Below are 12,305 nucleotides of genomic sequence, written 5' to 3' on the forward strand. Positions count from 1 at the left end.
GAGAGTATGGGGTCTAAATGATGCCTTAAATCACTAGTAAAAAATTTTGAGACGCAAACACACAGTATAGGAAAAGGGTTTTACCTTGGTTTAATAGGATCCCAGATGCACACCGATGAACAAGCCCCGACAATATCCCCTGTATACAATTTATGGACAGCCTAGATTAGAATACCTATCTAAAAGTCTCCAATAAGAAGTCTAACAAATGAAGTAATTCCCCCCTCATTAAAATTACCTCCCCCCAAAAAGATTACTACTTAGTTTACAAAAAACATGTCTCAGTGATGGGGGCCCTGTTCAAGGTTGGTGCCTCATGCTTTTGAGATTGTGGGGATGTTTCGTCTTCCCCAAAGGATTCTGAGCAGGGCAAGGGTACTAGGGTGATAAACATGTAGGGTTAAGAAACAGGGAGTAAAAGTACAGGAATGGGGAAGGGTAAAAGGATATATATAAAGGATATATAAAGAGAGTATAAAAGTAAAATAAAAAGGACAAAAACCCATCAGGCATCATAAAGGACAAAGGATGAGCAAACAGCAGTAAAGGAAATAAGACCATAAAAAAGGTCAAAAACCATGGGAGGTTATCACTGGAGGCACCAAGGGCTGAACAGTCTGCTATCTGGTGCCCCATCACCTTCACCAACCCTGCCTGCTCAGCAGAGCACCAAGCAGGGACCAATTTCCACATAGGCTAAGTGAGCAGAGCCTTATAATGCCTTACAAAGAAGGGATGCCTGAAGGGTTCAATCACTACATTTTGGGCAACCAAGGTGCTGTACAGAATGGGAAAAATGCACAGCAAGGGAAAAAAAGCCTAAAGGGAAAAAGTTATTTTTTTTCCTGGCTCACAACCTGAAACTATTCTTTTTAGGGAGTCAACCTCCCTTTCTTGCCACCTGTCTCATCACTATTCAGTTTAGGTTGCCAGAAGCTGCACTAAATGCTCTGACATACTTCTGCTGTGCCATCCCCTTCCTGTTCTCTGTTAATCCCTAGTATACTCTCCTTACACTTCTCCTCCTGTAGTGTAGCTATCCTTTGTCATGGGACTCCTCCATGTCAATGAGGGACCTTCCTGTGTCCAGTCTGGAAAAAGAATGTAACACATAAGTGCAGAATTGGTTCCAATTTCCTAACCACTCAGGCATTGGACTCAGAAACTGTGGAGAAAGAACATGAAGGAGGCTTTTGATTCTCTAGACATATGGATTGTTTGAGATATCAAATGTTGAGGAATATATTTAGTGCAGGTGATATCCTAAGGGTCAGAAATAGTTAACAATTCACCCAGAGAGTTACAGAGAATGAGAAGGGGGTTGTGAAACAGGCCTCAAAGCTTCAAAGGAGGGACCCTGAACAAAGGACCACCTGGGCTTTTATACCCTTCATGGGTAGTCTGAGGTCTTCCTGCTGAGTCCTGGGCTCCTGCTCTGTCTCTTGTCACCTGGTTGGAGCCACAGATACCCATGTCCTTTGTAATGCCAGTTTTTGTCTTGGGCTCCCATTACCCAGAGCTCAATCTACAATTTGCACACCGAGCCAACTGGGTTAAAGGCAATTCCGGCAGTGGGAGATTGGGACCACCGACTCAAGAAGCCCACTGACTCAAAAGAAGATTGAGCATGTGGACTAATTAGCATGAGAAGCCAGAGAATCATTCAACCAATAGAAAGCAGAATACTAATTAATAAGAGAACTAGGTAACTTGTAGCCAATGAACCCTGATTTCTTTGCTTGCTAAAATGTATAGATAAAGTTTTGAGAATCAGTGTGCTAGCACCTGTCAGGAAAATTCATCCACAAACACCAGAGGTTTATGTCCAAAAAGGAGACAGAGGAGTCCTGTAGCTTTATTCACTAATAAAGAGAGAGGTCATGGGGCAATTTCCCATGGGGTCTCTCAAATTGTTAGAGGACACATCCTCCTTTCTATCCTTATTTCCCGGCCACATTTACCTCACTTTTTCCCCCTTGGCTGAGGTACTTGAAAGGTACAGACTTCCTGAATCACCTAATACAGATCCCCTTCTAATGTGCATTCCTCCCTTCCCCCCCCTTTTCTTTTTCTTTGTGCCTCTGTTCTTTTTCTCTAAGTCCAGGAATTTAGCACAGCCTTGGGTGAGCAACAGCCTCTGTCAATTAGTGGAATTCCTCTGGAATTTATTGTTCCTCCCATTGCTTCTTTCACCTATCAGCAGGCCCAGTTTGTTTCTTAAGACATCTCCCTCTCATTCCTTTCACACCCATCTTTGCACAAATATGAAATAGACAAATACCTCAGCTCTGTGTGTGAGATTGGCTTACTGCACACCGGGTGACAAATCCAGCTTTTAGGGATAACAAAAAGAGCTCTAGAAAACACAGAATCCATGTAATTTCATCTTGACCATTATCTGGGACTGAGGCACCAAATGTAATGAACATAATCTGGCAATCTGAATGGGTTTTAATCTGTGACATAAACGACTCCTGCCAAAACCCTGTGGAGCAGAAAATAAAGGCCACTTTTAAAAAGTAATAAAGCCTAAAAAACCCAGAGCTCCTAGTTCGAACTGCTCCTTTGGCCAGTGAGAGGTACTGAACCATGATTCTGAACGTTCGCCCTGTTCCTCAACCCATCCCACCAGGGCCCAGGCTGTTCCCTAGGGTGCTAAATCTTTGCCTCCCCGCTGCCTGACAGAGCGCTAAGGCGCCTGTCCCCACAAATGCCCTTCCCAGGCAGGCTCCGCCAGCGCATCAGCCCTCTACGGAGCGACCCCAGGAACGGCTGCGGCTTTCCCTCAGAGCCGTCCGCGGAGCAGCCGGCAACGGCGACGAACCAGTGCGAGGACAACCCCTCATGGAGACGCACCCTACGCCACCTCCCCACAGTGCAGCTATGAAGAGGTTTAACCATCCTCCTCCGCTGCGCGGGCGTTTGGGGGGAGGGACAAAGCCCCGGTCACATGCGTACCAGAGTAAAGCGGAAGGGCCGATGAGGAGTGAAACGCGCGGAAGAGGCGTGTCCTATGTGATGTCACGTGACGTCGCGTGGCGGGGGAGCGGCCTCGTGTGCGCGTGGAGAAGGAAGGGGAGCCAGGCAAGTGGTCACGTGACGGTGGTGGGCGCTACTGCTGCTTTGTGAGCACATTGGGCAGGTATCGCGTAGAGGGACTGGGGCCGCCGCCTGCGGGGAGGGGGACAACAGATGGACGGGGATACGCGAGTGCCTGCCCCCCTTCTTCGCTGCCTGCCCCATGCGCGCAGCGGCTGCGGTGCACTCGCGCGCCCGAGGGAGGTCCGATGCCCCTTCCCAGCTTAACGGTCTGGGGGCGGCTGTTGGACTCTCAGCGGTCTGACGCCCTGGGACGGGCCCGCCGCCTGCGGCCGGTTCCTCATCCTGGTGTGAGCTTTGTTCCGGCGGCGGGTGTCTGCTGGGACCGCCTCTCCCCGCCGGGCCTGCTACCCCTTCACAGCTGCGGGGGAGGGGGGGGGGGGGAACGGGGGTGGTGGCGTGAGGCGAGGTGGCTCTGCCCTACTTATGCTGGCGGCCGCCCAAGGGAAGCTTCGCCCTGCTCTAGATTGCCACCCTTCCCCCTCCCCCCCCATTCCCTCAGAGGCGTGGTTAGGGGCCGCTGAGTAGGCCGCGGTTGCGGGTAGCTCCTGCCCTGTTCTAGTCAGGGTTCGTGTGGGGAGGGGAAGCCCACCCGGTGGGTGTCGGGAGAGGTGGATTAATTTTCCGCCCTTTTCTATTCTAGAGAGGAAGTCTTGCACCCCCTTCTCCTCATTATAGCTGGGGGGGGGGATGTTCTCTCCTGAAGGGTTTGTGCTTCTCCTGGTTCCTTGGGCCTCTGGGTGTGAAGAAAGGGTGGGCTGTGCAGTGGACCTTTCGGAAAAGTGCATCTGGTGGAGGGAGGCATGTCTTTGGACCTCTATCGAATGTCGAGTTGGGCCAAAGGAGGGCTGGTAGCATGGGAAGGGAACAAGTGGGTGAATAACTATTGATTTCTGCCTTGTGTAGGGTGTTACTTTCATGTTTTCATCTCCTTCCCCGGTGCTCCCTCAGTGGTGTGGTAGGGCAGCTGTGTCTCAGTCACAGCTACAGAATTCACTGATGATAACATATTGGCAGTGACACTAGGTTACTTGAGGACATGGCAATAAATGAACTGTTATTTCTGTTAACCATTTCTGCCTAGTCTTTCCTCACCCCTGACTATGTGTGCTTGTTGAGAATTGCTAGTCATTGCAGGGCTTTACTATTGGACTGGCTTTTTTTAAATTTAAAAACAAAAAAATGAAACCTCTTCTGTGTTTGCTATTGTTGCTGAAGAAAATTACAGCAGAAAAGTGAGCTGGTAGAAACCCTTCTGCAAGAAACTGGATATAGAAAGGGCCCTGGTGCACCTTTGAGCTTGGTGTATGGATATGCAGGGCCCCCTTGATTACCTTCAAAGGAACACGCCGTCTTGTGGAACAGAAACTTCGGGTTTGGTGTGGAGCTATGTAAGGGGAAGCTCATGAGGGCCAGCCTGCTTTGCCTCTAGCTACCAAGCAGTAATCGGTTCTTAGTAATTTCAGTTTGAGTGAATACTGAATGCTTATAATACAGTAGCAGATCAAGGTGTGATAGCCTCTGGGGTGGTGGTGGCGGTGCCTGGTGAAATGGAGGGGCTATTCTGGTGTGAGAGCAGCTGTTTTCAAGAAGAGACATTGGAGCTGGATGTGAGGGGAGGGGAAGTAGCACTTGCCATTGAAACAGAGCCCTTCACGACAAATGGTAGCAATTCAGCCTTCCGAGGCTTTGCTTTTTTAATATTTACCAGGGCCTTTTAGCAATTCCCTCAATATTGATACCTGGGCCTGATCTTTCTGTGGTGGTTTGATCTAACTTGTTTAAAGAATGTGTTTTTAACCTTACTCTAGGTAACTTGAAAGCAAGTAAGGCTAAATCACTTTGTAGCATTAATGATGTTTGGGACTTCTGGAGGGTTACATTGAGAAACTGGATTAACTAGTGTAAATCAATTTTGTGGAAAATGAGCCAGCTGTGTTTATAACCTCAACAATTTAAAGGAGGTAGGGATGAGTGGGAATGGGGCAAGCTCTGTTCTAGTTGCGGTTTTATCAGTATGTTGTTTTTTTTTAAAGTGTTTTAAGTAATAAAAACAAAGGCATGGAAATTCAGAAATTCAGACTATTTCACTTGCATTGTTTTGGCCAGTCCTCAAAAAAGCTCCTGATGCTATGAGTCACAAAAGGATTTGACAGTTCAAGAGGACTTTGGAGTTACAGACTCACCACTAAAATCTAAGGAAGCTAAGAGAAAACCCAACCAAAAAATCTTGTCTGTTATTCGGGGGGCTTGGTTTTGGTGGTTTTTGGTGGTTTTTTGTTTTTCTAATTTTCAAGTTACCTTTATAGAACTTAGGAGCAGGTTTTTGGTGTTTTATATTTCTTTCATGGATTTATATGTAATGCTTTCCTCATAGACTGCCATTTCTTGCTATGTTTTACATTTGTTGCTGGTGTCCCCCTAGTGATACTTACTGATTGTAGCAGAATAGTATGCTGATTAATAGGGCTTGAGAAATTTATGTATTATAGACTGTTAATATTCTGTTAATTAGCATTGATAATATTACTAATAATAGTAATATTTGCTTGCAATTTCTGTGATGTTTAGTATCAGTACTTGAATAGGTACTTCATGAAAGACTAGGAATACAAATGAATATAATTTAATAATATTTTTTACTTTTATCTCGTATTTGGTTAAAGCACGTGAGCAGGACTCTGAAGACCTGTTTTCTGTGCCTGGGTTTGCAAAAGCCTCATATGACCTTGGTAAAAGAAAAGCCAAGTGACTTGTCCCCTTTGTAAAATGACAGATTAAAGAAAATTAGTGTTGTATTTGTATACTTCAAATTATTGAATGGAAGGTGCTAGAGGAAATGTAAGTGTTGTTACTCCGCTGGAGCTTTTTGTTGAATTTATGGGTTTGTTTTTTTCTGATAAAATCTGCTTGTTTGTAGCCCATTATGTCCTCTTTGCTTCTCAGAGACCTAGTTTGGACTTGTACTGTTTTTCATATAACTTCCCTAATCAGATTATGCTCATTAAAGTGAGAGCCAGGATTAAAGGTTGTGAAGTAGCTCCTTTACAGTTGCCTCAAGTTCATATTTTACAAAAATAATACAGAGGGTTTCTCTCTCTGTTTTGTTCTGATGTGAAAGTCCACACTCTAATTTTGGCCATCCAAACTGGGAGTTTGTTGGAACTACCTATCTGCCTGGGGCTCCTGCAGGCTGCTTCAGGTGTGGTACCCTCATCCCTTTTCTTCCCACTACTTTGCAATGCTGCAAAGAGTAAACAGTGACTAAAGACAAATTAGAAGTGATATAATCTGATGCTTAAGATCTCGTGGCTTGCTCAACTTGCTTTTACTATAGCATAATTATTTTGCTGAGCATATTGTTTTATTTATGTTCCCTCTAGACTAAAGCTTGTAAGATAGCTTATGTGAACAACTTTGCTCAGCTCCCTTGGAGTTGTTTCTACTCTCAGTTCTCTTGAGTTGTTTTTCTTTTTCCAACTGTCTTTGTGAAAGCTGCAACACACTGTGGCTTCTTTTGAAGGTAAACTTGCCAAGCTTTTTTCCCCTCCCTCCCCAGCTTCTTAAATCAGTCTTCCAGTAGATGAGCTTGGAGGAGTTCTTAACCTGGATGTGTGTAGCATTTTGCATTAAAAACGATGAAATGTTTTCCATATTGAGAGATCTTTGATTTTTCTCAAGACTTAAGGTTTGCTCAAAGTAGTATTTATTTTGTAAACTTTATGGTTGGGGTGTTTTTTTTGCTTTATCGTACAGGAACCACTGTTTATTACAGATCTGCGAAAGATGCAGATTCAATGGAATTTGTGTTACAGGATTATTCACTATTTGAATCCAAAGTTAAATGGAGAAAACACAAACACTTTCTTAACCTCCAGATTTAAATTATTAGGTTGTACTTTTTAAAACCTGGTTTAATGTGGGGGGGAAGTACTCATCTTAATCTATTAGGCAGCCCTATGGTTGAAGATGTAAAATTTAAATTCAGTAGCCATGATCATATTCCTAAACATTTTTAATGGTTAGCTGTAGAGAGAGGAATTTTTTTTGCAGTTTTATTCTGTGTGGTATAGGCTTCATCTAGAACATTTCAGTTGTATTTCTTATGACTAAAATACTGTTCCTGGAAGTAGGATGATGTTTTAGAGACCATATTGAGATTGCTTTTGAGCAAAGAAAATGAATTGTTATTTTTAACTGTATTTAAGTGTTTTGAGGATGATGGATATAATAATAGAGAATTAAGCATATGGCTTCTGAAAACCTTTTTGTTTCCTCTATTTGGTTTAAAATGTTAACTGAATTGTGGGGTTTTTTAATCATAAAACACTTTATGGCCATTGCCTCTGGTCCTGTCACTGGGTACTGCTGAAAAGAGCCTGGCTCTGTCTTTGCACCTTCCCTTCAGGTATTTATATGCTTTGACACACCCTCCTCAAAGCTTTCTTCTCTAGGTTAAGCTACTTGAAATAGTCAAGTCTGTAGTCTTTCAGACAAATTCAAGGCCATTTGCTCTTACATGCCTTTTAGAAGGAGGTGTATTAATGATTGAATTTAGTGTAGGGGTTGTGGTAACAGTAATTCTTGACTCTTGATAGGTGGAGAGGTGGGTGGGTTTGGGATGTGTGTTTAAAGTGCTGTGAAAATGCAATAAGATGCATATTTCAAATCCAAATAACTTCTGTTATTGCAAATAAGGAGTAATTACCTGTCTTTGCTCTAGCTGAACTGAAGGCTATAATTTGGCAGTTCTGTAAGGAAAGAAATGGGTCAAGCATTTAGTTGTCTGATAGTGATAAAATTGCCCAAGTACATGTATATGTTCTGTCTTGGAATTGTGTGGATTGTAAATGATTTAATGTACATACAGCATTTAGGATAATTTAGGCTGAGGCACAATATGATCTCTAAAGCTGATACCTGTAATATTTTAATACTGTTGCTAGAGTTGAACACCATAGTTAGCAAAGTATATATTCCAGATGCAGTCTCAGAATTCTAAGGGTGAGGTGCTGCAATTAATATAAATAAGCTGAGATGTGAGGAGTACAAGTCCCTTTTTTTCAAAATTAATAACTTGATCTTGTAGCAGAGTGCTTGGTCTTTTAGATTGATGGTAAAATAGGTGACATATCTTCTTGGCATGTTTTCTAAAACAGGCTTTACATAGGCATTTTAATGTTGCGTTGCACAGTATATAAAGTCAGCATATGTCTGTGGGCTCAAGGGCTATTAGTTTAGTATAGAATGGTAATGAATGATCCTGCAGAATACAAAAATATATTTAAAAGGAAATGTAAGCTTTAAAAAAAAAGTGTGAATAAATTCCTGTTAAAAAAAATTCTTACTGGTCTATCACCAGGAAGGAAGCTTTTAAGAAAAATTTGCTAATTCAGATTTTTCAAACTTAAAAAAAAGATTCTTTGCACATTCTTCAGTTTTATTATAAGCTAGTCTGGTTTGGAAAGAAATGGTAGAGGAGAGTGAGAACCTCCTTTCAGAGACAGAAAACACATGGCAGCCAAACAACATATAAGTCCAAACGAGCAGAAAAAGGTAAAGATGGGGAGTTGGAGCAGTGACTGTGGGTCTAGGAGAAGTCTAAGGGTGATTCACCCCTCTTTTTGTTGGAAAGAAAATAAATACTGAGTTAAGTGTGATAACAATTTTGGCAGTTTGACATCATGTAACTTTTCTCTTTGGTATCTTCTTTAAAAAAGCAAAATGAAATTTATCTTCCACTTCCTAGTTAGTTTCCTAATTTTTTTTATGTTAAACACACAAGAACAGTCTGGATGACTTTTTGATAAAATTGCGTGGAGGGCACTTGATTTACCTGCTCCTTTCTAGCGTGTAGTATGTTTGAAGTTGTAAAAACTGTTAATCCTTCATCTCTTTTGGATAGTTTGGTATCATTTTGGTGTTGATTGGATAAACCTGGCCTCATGGAAAATTCTAGGGCAACATAACAAGAATAAGCGAATTTACACATGACATCAAGTTCAGAAGTTGTGATCATGAGAAAAATAATGCTCAAAATAAAGTAGGAAAACCTGGGGGTAAAATCAAGTTTTCTGACTGAAGCAGGTCAAGATGAGGTTTAATATCAAAGGAAATTAATAAAACCCACCTTGTTTAAAGCTTGACAAAATGCTAACAATTGTGACAACAGAAGGAGCAGTCCAGAGTTGGCAGATAAATAAAAATGATCTCTTATGGCTTTCAGTTCTCGGTACTGTTTCTCTGGTGACAGCTTGCAGTTGTGCTGTATTAGATATGAGCTGAAACTTGATTTTAACAGAATAAACTGTTTGGGTTCTACCTGCGCTATGGATTGAACTTTGAATGAATATACAACCAGGTCCCAAACATGAACTAAAACTCTTGTCATGATATTTTCTCCCAAACTTTGCTCAGCCATCCTTCACTTGTGTGTGACTTCAGGAAGGATGTTTTCTGGTTGCGGAGGGTAATTATTTTCATCCCTGAAAAACCTGTTTGTTTTTTTTTTTTTCCTCAGCTAGAATAAACCTTTTCTTTTGTGAAGAACTAGTTAATGTTTTTTACAAGCCTCCTAGTTAATGCAGTGTAGAATTCAGTCTGAATACTTGTTGCAGGGAGTGACTAGGCTGTAGTTTTGCTAGCTGCTTTGTTGGAAATTGTAGACACTGTAGTGCCCTTTCACTGAATGCTACTAAGGAAACCCTAGGAAGGAAAATATCAAGGGCTTTACCTTTTCTGGTTTTCTTTGTTGAGAAACAGATATGAAGAAATTGGCAATACTGATGGTTCTTCACCACTGAATGTAGCAGTGATGGAATAAACAGCAATTGTACTATGTATTGACTTGGCTAGTATTTTCTTTTATCTCCTTAGGCTAAAAAATAAGCGAGCAGAGAACTTGGAAATGGAGGTGTTCCTTTCCTCCTGTAGCAAATGGGAGTATGTGCATGGCTGTGCAAGCACCAGGGACCACCTCTGAGCCACTGTGGTTTTTCTCTGTTTCCTGACCAGAGATACTGAGTCAGTTCAGGACAGCATATGGTGTGCTCAATGATGGGAATACATTCTCTCTTCTACTTTGGTAGCTTTTCACAGAATCAACTAGGATGCAAAAGACCCTTGAGATCATAGAGTCCAACCTATGACCTTAACACTACCTTGTCAACTAGACCATGGCACTAAGTGCCACATCCAGTCTTTCCTTAAACACCTCCAGGGACAGTGACTCCACCACCTCCCTGGGCAGCCCATTCCAATGCCCAATCACTCTTTCTGTGAAGAACTTTTTCCTACTGTCCAGCCTAAACCTCCCCTGGTGCAGTTTAAGACTGTGTCCTCTTGTCCTGTTGCTGGTTGCCTGGGAGACCAACCCCCACCTGGCTACAACCTTCTTTCAGAGAGGGTTTGCATAAGAAAAGCCTTTTCTATGACAGAGGACAAGAAATTAGGTCGTTCTATCAAAGATGACAGGAACATGTATTTGACTTTTCCTTCAGGTCTTAAAATATCAGACAGGCAAGAAGTTTTCTTAAAATATTACTCAGCAAAGAAATATACTTTAAAAATGAACTTGCTGTTGCCCCTTCCTCACATGATCCCCATGATGACTGCCTCTCAAAGAGAATTCCTATTTTCTATATATTATATTTCTAGGTGGACCAGTTAAGCTTTTCAGGTTTTTTCCCCCCTCCTTCCCCTTTCTTCTTTTCCCCTCTCTCTATTTCATGGCAATAGCTGTGGTCTGGTCTGTGTTATGGTCTAGTAAGATCCTCTAGTTCTGATGGTCCTGAGAGTGGTGCTTATATATAGACTGACTGCATGTTATTTTCTGTGTCTCTGTTACCTAAAGTTCCGTTACAGTCAATGGTAAGTGCCAGTAACTAGCGCATCTTTCAGATCCTTGCAAACATGAGGCTTATAATTAGGACAGGGATCAGGATTTTATTCTTTTTGCATGTGGAACTTAGGCTGGTTGCTATCTAAAATGGTGGTGTTCTTGCAGAAAGGCACCAGAAGATGACAATAATGACTTTGTAGATATTGATGTTTGAAACATAAGGTTGAGTCCTCTGAATCTTCTAGGACATTCACTCTCTTTATTTTCCAGAATCAGGACAAATCAGGAATGTTGTCTTCTGACATCAGCAGAGCTGGGTGGGTTTTGCTATCCAGGTTTTTAGCAGTCTGAAGATTGCTTTGGTTGTGTGAAAGATAAAGCCCTAGGTGGAAGTTAGGCTTCTCCAATTTTGATGCAATTGTCCTTTGTTGTTTTTTTTTAAATATCAGTGAAAGTTGAATTTGGGGAAATTTAGATTCCTCCTTCAGAAATTTCTGTATGAATAAGGGTACTTGTTGCATCTGAACTTTGAATGTTTATAAAGAAATTGAGGACAAGTCTGTTGGATTTTTATTGGGTGTAGCTGGCAGATTTTGATTAAAGCAAGGATAATCATCAGTATATACTAAAATGTAAAACATCTGTTGGGCAGAGACACTGGGATAATAGCAAAGAGATATTGTGAGATTAGAAGATTTTATTTTTTAAATAACGCTAATCATATTGCTTGACTTTCATGATTGAAACTTGCTTTACTAGTGGAAAACATGCCCTGTTCAGTCCCCCTTCCACATCATGCTTTTGAGAGGGGCTCTGGATGTGTAACCAGCCTTTGCCTAACTCCGGTCTTTTGATGGTGAGCATTTCTTTCTCTTACAAAACAATGCTGTCTTTATTTGTAAGACCTATTTGTATATTTCTGTCTTCCTTTGTATAACATTTGTTTAGGAATAGTAATCCTTGAACTTTTTTTGGCTGGTAATGAGAAAGTATTGATTTCTGTAGATTGGGGGATGTTCTTAGGTCATTATAGATTGAATTGATAGAATAATAATTTTGACTAACAACTCAGTGGGTTTTGAGAGTATTCCCTTGTGTATTCAGTATGCTTTGCTAACACAAGTGGAAATGTATATGTTAGTTTATATGTTCGTGTTGGTAGTCTGGTCACTCCCAGCAATCTTCTTTTCTTGGTAAAACATAAAAGTGTACCGATAATACATTTTTTGTCTCCTGTGATGTTCTGCCAGTGATGCAGGTCTACTCCTGGCCATCAATATTCTTCCTTTTTACCATAGAAAACTAAGATGAGACAGGAATCCTCCCAGGATCCATAAGCTCAGGTTTGGTGGTGTTGGCTTGGGGC

General features: G+C 41.8%; 1 protein-coding gene across 2 annotated transcripts in view; it reads left to right on the forward strand.

The window, feature by feature from the left end:
- The first annotated feature begins 3,021 nt into the window (after positions 1–3,021).
- LOC146425479 (ubiquitin-associated protein 2-like) overlaps positions 3,022–12,305 on the forward strand; it is a 147,373-nt gene continuing 138,089 nt past the window's right edge. For both annotated transcript variants that reach the window (XM_085041574.1, XM_085041571.1), the window contains exon 1: positions 3,022–3,142. The gene's annotated coding sequence lies outside the window, so the exon portion shown is untranslated. The remainder of the gene's footprint in view (positions 3,143–12,305) is intronic.

The sequence above is a fragment of the Lichenostomus cassidix genome, chromosome W (genome assembly GCF_008360975.1).
Source record: "Lichenostomus cassidix isolate B80296 chromosome W, HeHo_3.0, whole genome shotgun sequence".
Classification (NCBI taxonomy): Eukaryota; Metazoa; Chordata; class Aves; order Passeriformes; family Meliphagidae; genus Lichenostomus; species Lichenostomus cassidix.